The sequence below is a fragment of the Notamacropus eugenii genome, chromosome 3, assembly GCF_028372415.1.
Source record: "Notamacropus eugenii isolate mMacEug1 chromosome 3, mMacEug1.pri_v2, whole genome shotgun sequence".
In the NCBI taxonomy this organism is placed as follows: domain Eukaryota; kingdom Metazoa; phylum Chordata; class Mammalia; order Diprotodontia; family Macropodidae; genus Notamacropus; species Notamacropus eugenii.
Window position 1 is genome coordinate 192,397,539 of NC_092874.1, and position 7,195 is coordinate 192,404,733.

Below are 7,195 nucleotides of genomic sequence, written 5' to 3' on the forward strand. Positions count from 1 at the left end.
CAGACACACATATATATGACTGTACTATGCTATTTTCATTTGTCATCCATTTCTCTGAAGGTGGATAGTATCTTCCTTCATAAATTCAAGTCTTTCCACATTTTTCTAAATTATTCAGCACATCATTTCCCTTACCGCAGCAAATATTTCAACCCAATCAATCCTATCTGAGAGACTGTCCATGAAAAATTTTCTCCAGTTTTCTGCATTTCTTCTATCCTTGGCTGCATAGATTTTTTTTAGTTTCAAAACACAGAGACTCTATTTCGAAAGGATTTTGCAGCAAACAGTAAAATGGCTTCAAGTGGCCACTCTACTCTTCCCCCTTATCCTCATCCTCATAGGAGTCGATGCCCATCTCCTCGTAATCTTTCTCCAGGGCTGTCATGTCCTCCCTAGCCTCAGAGAACTCTTCCTCCTCCATGCCCTCACCTACATACCAGCGTACAAATGCCCTCTTGGCATGCATCAGGTCAAACTTGTGGTCCAGGTGAGCCTAGGCTTCTGCAATGGCTGTCATGTCGCTCAGCATACACACTGCTCTCTGTACTTTGGCCAGATCTCCACCAGAAACCACAGTGTGTGGCTGGTAATTGATGCCAACCTTGAAGCCAGTAAGGCACCAGCCTACAAACTGGATACTTTGCTTGGTTTTGCTGGCTGCTATGATGGCATTAACATCTTTGGGTACCATGTCACCATGGTACAGGAGGCAGCAGGTCATGTATTTGCCATAATGAGGGTCATAGTACACCATCTGGTTGGTTCGCTCAAAGCAGGCATTGGTGATCACAAATACTGATAGCTGATCGTGGTAGGCCTTGTCGGCAGAGATGACAGGTGCATAGGTTGCCAGGGGCAACCTATTCGAGGGTAGGGCACCAAGTTTGTCTGGAACTCTGTGAGGTCCACATTAAGAGCACCATCAAAATGAAGAGAAGCTGTGATGAAGGAGACAATTTGGCTGTTGAAATGGTTGAAATTGCTGTAGGTGGGACATTCAATGTCTAGATTTATCTGAGTGCTCAAGGGTGGTGTGGATAGTCAGAATGGAGTTGTAGGTCTCCACCATAGCTGTAGAAACCTGGGGGCTGGATAGATGAACAGCTCTAGCTTGGACTTCTTGCCATAATCAACTGAGAGCTGTTCCATCAAGACGAAGGTGAAACCAGAGCTGGTGCCACCCCCTAAGCTATGGAATACCTTAAAGTCTTGGAGTCCTGTACACTGGTCAGACAGTTTGCAGATTCCATCCAGCACAGGGTCAATGATCTCCTTGCCAGTGGTGTAGTGACCACGGGCATAGTTGGTCGCAGCATCCTCCTTACCAGTGATCAGCTGCTCTTGGTGGAAGAGTTGTCAGTAGGGGCCATTTTGGATCTCATCGATTAATTACTGTGGGCTCCAGGTCCACAAAGCCAGCCCGAGTCATATGCTTACCAGCCCCAGTTTCACAAAAGAAGGTGGTGAAGGAGTCATCTCCTCCTCCGATGGTCTTGTCACTGGGCATCTGCCTATCAGGCTGAATACCGTGTTCCAGATAGTACCACAGGCATTGCCCATCTGGACACCTGCCTGTTCCACATGGACTGAGATGCATTCATGCATGGTGGGAATCTGAGCTGGAATGTCTCACGTTGAATCAGCGTGATGGATCTTGGTGAGAACTCCATAGATTTTATTTATAGAAGAAAATTTTAAAGTAATCAAAACTATCCATTTTACACTTCAACAAAACCCTCATCTTAGTTTAAGGTCTGATACTACTGAATCTGCTTCCTTTACTTCTTTTTCCCCTGGTTTCTTTGAAGTTCCCGACCTTTTGTTCTTCCAAATGAACTTTGTTATTATTTTTTCCAGCTCAGTAAGATTTTTCTTTAGTAATTTAATCGGGATGGCATTAAATAGATTAGTTCTATAAAATTGTCATTCTTATTATATTAGTTTTACCTACCCACAAACAATAAATATTACTATTTAAATCTGACTTCATTTGTATAAAAGGAGTTTTATGTTTATGTTTATATAGTTCCTGTGTCTGTTTTGGCAGTATACTGTCAGACATTTTATACTGTCTAGTTATTTTAAATGGTCTAAAACAGTATTGAATAATATGGGTAACACAGTGTACTTTCCCTATTTTTCTATTTTGATCAAATCTACTTTAGCTTTTAACTTTACCTGAGGTCATGATTATTACCCTTGCTATTTTTTTTACATAATAAATTGTAGTCCTACACTTTTTTTTAATCTTTGTATTTCTCATTTTTATTGTGTTTCCTGAAAGCAACATATTGTTGAATTCAAATTTTTAATCTGCTATCCATTTCTGTTTCATGGGCAAATTCATTCCATTCACATTCTAAACTATAATTACTTGTGTATTTTCCTGCTTCATATTTTTCCTCACTCCTTCTCACCCTATTTATCTTGTCGTTCCTCTCTCCTCTACTTTACTTCTATCTGCTACCTTGCCTTTCTGTTCCTTAAGCTACCCAACCCTCTAAGAATCTCTCCCTTGGTTTTAACCCTTTGTCCTCATTTCTTTTTGAGTTTAAAAGATTTTTATGACCTTCTAGAAATATATGTTGCTCCAACCCATTTTTGAGAGTAGGGTTCTCTCCCAAATAGTTTCTTCTGTATCATTTTTTCCTTTTATGCCTCATTTGTATGAGATTATTACTTTTTTTATCTCTCCCTAAAGTTTTATATTTTTAGGATTACCCCATCATATTCAGCTCAGCAAAAACTCTTCTTTCAAACTACCCAAATAATGACAGTCATAAAAGTACTGATAATATTTTCACATATAAGAAGTAAACGATTTTGACCTTAAGTTCTGCTGTTTTTGTCACAAATATGAAAGTCTCACTTTGTTATATATCCATTTTTTTTTCATTCTGAATTATGCTTAACTTTGCTGGTTAAATTACCATTGGTTGTAACACCAACACTTTTGCTGTATGAAATATAGTATTCCAAGACCTATCTTGCTAGGTCTTGTGTAATCCTTTCTGTAGCTCTATGTAGATTTTTAAATTGTTTGTTTTTCTTGTTGCTTCCAATATTTTTCCTTAACCTAGGAGCTTTGAAACTTGGTTATGATATTCCTGTAACTTTTCCTCCTGGGATCTCTTTCAGGTGGTGATTGATGAACATGTTCTATTTCTACTTTGCCATCTTGTCCTAGAACTTCAGGCAATTTTCCTTCATAATTTCTTGTTGTGTTACATCAAGATTCTTTTTTAATGGCAATTTTCAAGTGGTCCTACTATTTTTATATTATTCTTATAGTATTTCTCCTCAATCTCCTCTAGATCAAATGTTTTCTGATGAAATATTTTATGTTCTCTTCTATATTTCCTTCTTTTGATTTTTGTTTTATTGTTTCTTGGTGTCTTAAAATATCGTTAGCTTCCCTTTGCCCAATTTTAATTTCAAGAAATTTTCTTCCTCAAGTTTTTGATTCTCTATTTGAAGTTGGTTGACTTTCTTTTCATAATTTTCTTGAATTGCTCTTATTTTTTCCCTTCATTTTTCCTCAATCTTTCTTATTTGCTTTTAATGAACCTTTTAAATTCTCCAAAGAGCTCTTTTTGTGCTTGAGACCATTTGACATTTCTCATTGTAAAAGCAGTGGCTTTTCTTTTTGGCTCCGTTATTTTCCTCTGACTATGAACCCAAGTCTTCTCTGTCCCCATATTAGCTATCTGTGGTTGGGTTGTTTCTCTTTTGCTTACTCATTTAAAATATTTGTCTCATTCATCTATCTATCTATCTGTCTGTCTGTCTGTCATCTATCTATCTATAGCAGTTATTAGTGTAATCAATTTCTAGTCCAAAGGTATGGGGAATGACTCCCCAGGCTTCAGGTCCTTCTTGCTATTATTTTTTGAAGTCTGTCCTGTCCTGGGGCTTAAACTTGGGCTCTCCTCTCTACTACTAAGCCATGGCTGGGGCCCCCAGCCATACTGTTCCACAAATAATCTTGCTCCCTGCGGTCCCTCCAGTGGCTGCAAACTACAGTTGTCCTCTCTGAGCTGGAACTGAAACCAGGGACCCTTCTCTCCTGCAAATGCCCACAGCCAGCAGGGTCCCTGCCACCCCTCTGCTACTGCACTCAGCAGGTGTGAGCTAGTTCCTTCTCCCTCACAGTGGCAGCCCAGCCCAGGATGAGTCTGATCAACAGAGCTGGGCTTGGTGTCCCTTGACAGTAGAAGGTCCTTCAATCTTGTCCTACTCAGCCGTTAGACCCTTACACAGTCTGTGAGGTTGAGGCTGCCTCCCAACCCCCAGCTGCCCCCAGGACTTGCTTTCATAGATTTCCCAGGGTTGACCTGGACGTGTTTGCATTTCATTCAGACCAAACCTCCAGTGCTGGGGGTCAGGTCTTTCCTGGGGTCTTCTCAAGTTGTCTTAGGAGAACAACTGCTTTACCCTGATTTTTGTTTATTTCCACTGCTCTATGATGTTCTGTCTCTTTTTGTGGAGGGAATTTGTAGAGTCAAAAGTTTTCTGACCTACTCTGCCATGTTCCCAGAATCCTCTCCATCTCTCACCTCTTCAATCCATGCTCTATGTTTATAGCTGAGCCAATGTGCCTAATACACAGTTCTAATCCTGTCATTTCCCTTTGTAAGAAACTTCAGTGACTTCCTATTATTTCCAGGATAAAAGACAAGCTTCTCTGTTTGGCAGTTAAAGTCCTTCATAACCTTACCGAAATCTCTTTCCAGACTGATTTCACAGTCCTCCCCCTCATGTTCTCTACATTTTCACCAATTTCATCTATTTTCTGTTTCCCATACATGACATTAAATTTTGATTCTTTTTATTTTCCATGGCTATCCTTTATTCTTCCTAAGCTCTCATTCCTCGCCTCTGCTATCTGTAATCTTGAGCTCCCTTCAAAGCTCATGTCAGGAATGATTTCCTACACAAGGCATTTTTTGATCACTCTTTTCCCCAGAATTATTTTATATTTATTTGGCATGTGGAGAGATCTGTGGGGTGTGGGTGTGTGATACTAAGCTATGAGCAACACACTTGAGGACAACCATAAAAAAACACTATCCTTCAGTCTGTTGTGGTTTGATTCCTTGAAATTTTTTTTTTTAAATCAGGTCCATAAGTTTGCAGTCTAGTGCCAGTTAGGAAGACCTGAGTTCAAATCTAACCTAAGACATTTATGTGTCCACTAGCTGTATGACCCTGGGCAATATACTTAACTCCAATTTGCCTTGGTTTCCTCCATTATGAAATGGGGATAATAGTAATGCCTACTTTTCAGGGTTGCTATGAGGACCAAATGAGATAATCATTCTAAAGCACTTCATACAGTGCCTGGCATGAAGCACTATATAAATGTTGACTATTATTATTATACTCTGAAATATTATCATTAATTTCCAATGTAGCAGGTGTAGAGATGAGTACACTGCACATGCAAATTAGTTAAGATGGAGTGGGCTGTGCAGTCTGGGCATTAATTAACAATCAATCCAACCCTCATTGCTCTCTATTTGCTATTGGTTTATTTCCTTATGAATCATCTACTTTGGTTCCAAGGCAATCAAGAATCATGTTCTGATTTTACCTCAAAGTAATAGGAAAAAAAACTCTCATGAATCAATTAATTAGCTGCAAGTCCTCATCTCAATTTATAAAAGAGAGCAATATTTTCTCCCTAAGTGTCTGATCATCTCTCTATCTCAGATCTTCAGGTTTTGTTGATTTCAATAACTTATTACAGTACCAAATAATAACACAGACATAAACACGTATTTACAGTGTAACTAGAAGTCACAGCCACAGTCACGAAATCCACAGCCTTTGGGTTCTTTCAAAAGCATGGAAAAAAAGATATGGAATAAAAAATTTCACTCATGCTGCTGCTGACTTCTCCTCAGCTCTGGAAACATTTCTCTGAGGATGGTAAATAGTTTCAGAAATTTTCTCCAAAATATTTCTTCAGATTCTCCCAGGATCTAACAGATAACTTTCATACTCTTCTCACACACTCCTCACTGTGTGAGATGGTAAAACTCTCAGTCTCAGCCTTTCACATGAATGACAGTTCATGTTCTCTTACAAGTTCCAGTCTCTCACAAGAGGAGAGGTAATTCTCAGGCTTCTCACAACTCCTCTCAGCAAACAGTTAACTTTCAGTCTTTCCCTCTCCACGTAGGAAACAGCTATTTAAACCTAATTCTCTCATAGCACTTCTGTAGACTACTTCTGCCACCGTAGTTAAATGTCAGATCCCAAAGATTCTCTTTCCTCTTATATGTATGGTAACAGAGTCCACAGTATGTGGGATAGGCTACTGAAGAAAGAAAACTCTCCCTGTCTCTAAAGGGCTGTCACCATCCCCAGATACCATCAGGGACTTAGCTTCTTCCATGAGCTACTGTTCCCATACTCCTTTAATCTCAAGCCCCAGACTTATAAACAGACAAAATCATGATTGATGGGCATGTCATTTATCAGTATTATGACCCCATTTATTAGTGTTAATACCCCAAGACTCTGGACTGCATTACACAAGTAATTATGCAAGCTAAATAAGGTATAGGCTGGGATGAGGCTCACGGTCATAGTCATCTTTGTCTTAAAACAAGAGAAAAAATATTGGACATCACTTTCAACAACTCTCACCAGTTAATTGTTCAACCTCTTTAGGTTCTCTGACTCACACATATAACAAGAGAGTTCCTTCTTTGAGGTCACTGGAACTCCCAGAGTTTTGAACAAATGGAAACTTTCCATTAACAATCTAGTTTTCCTTTGAATGTCTGTTGAGCTCTTCCTAGAATCTGTTAACAGTATGGTCATCATCATCACAATCCTTGCTAGCGTTTATAAAACACCTACTATGTGCTACACGGTGCTAAGCACTTTATGATTACCATCTCATTTGATCCTTCTAACAATCCTGTGAGGCAGGTACTATCATCATCCTTGTTCTACAGGTGAGAAAACTGAGTCAAACAGAGGTTAAGTGACTTATCCAGGGTCACACAGCTAGTAAGTGTTTGAGACTGAATTTGAACTCAGGCCTTCTTGACTCCAAGTCTAGTGCTTTATCCCTTGCTTAACTGAGCTGCTTTCTTAGAATCCCAGTGAACAGTTTTCTCCTTCTCAGAACATCAGTTAACTGTTTCCATGAACTCTCAAAAGGCAAAACATCAACATT

General features: G+C 39.3%; 1 pseudogene; it reads right to left on the reverse strand.

Annotated features, from left to right (window-relative positions):
* Positions 1–263: 263 nt before the first annotated feature.
* On the reverse strand, positions 264–1,608 carry LOC140531334 (tubulin alpha-4A chain pseudogene; annotated as a pseudogene).
* Between the last annotated feature and the right edge of the window lie 5,587 nt (positions 1,609–7,195).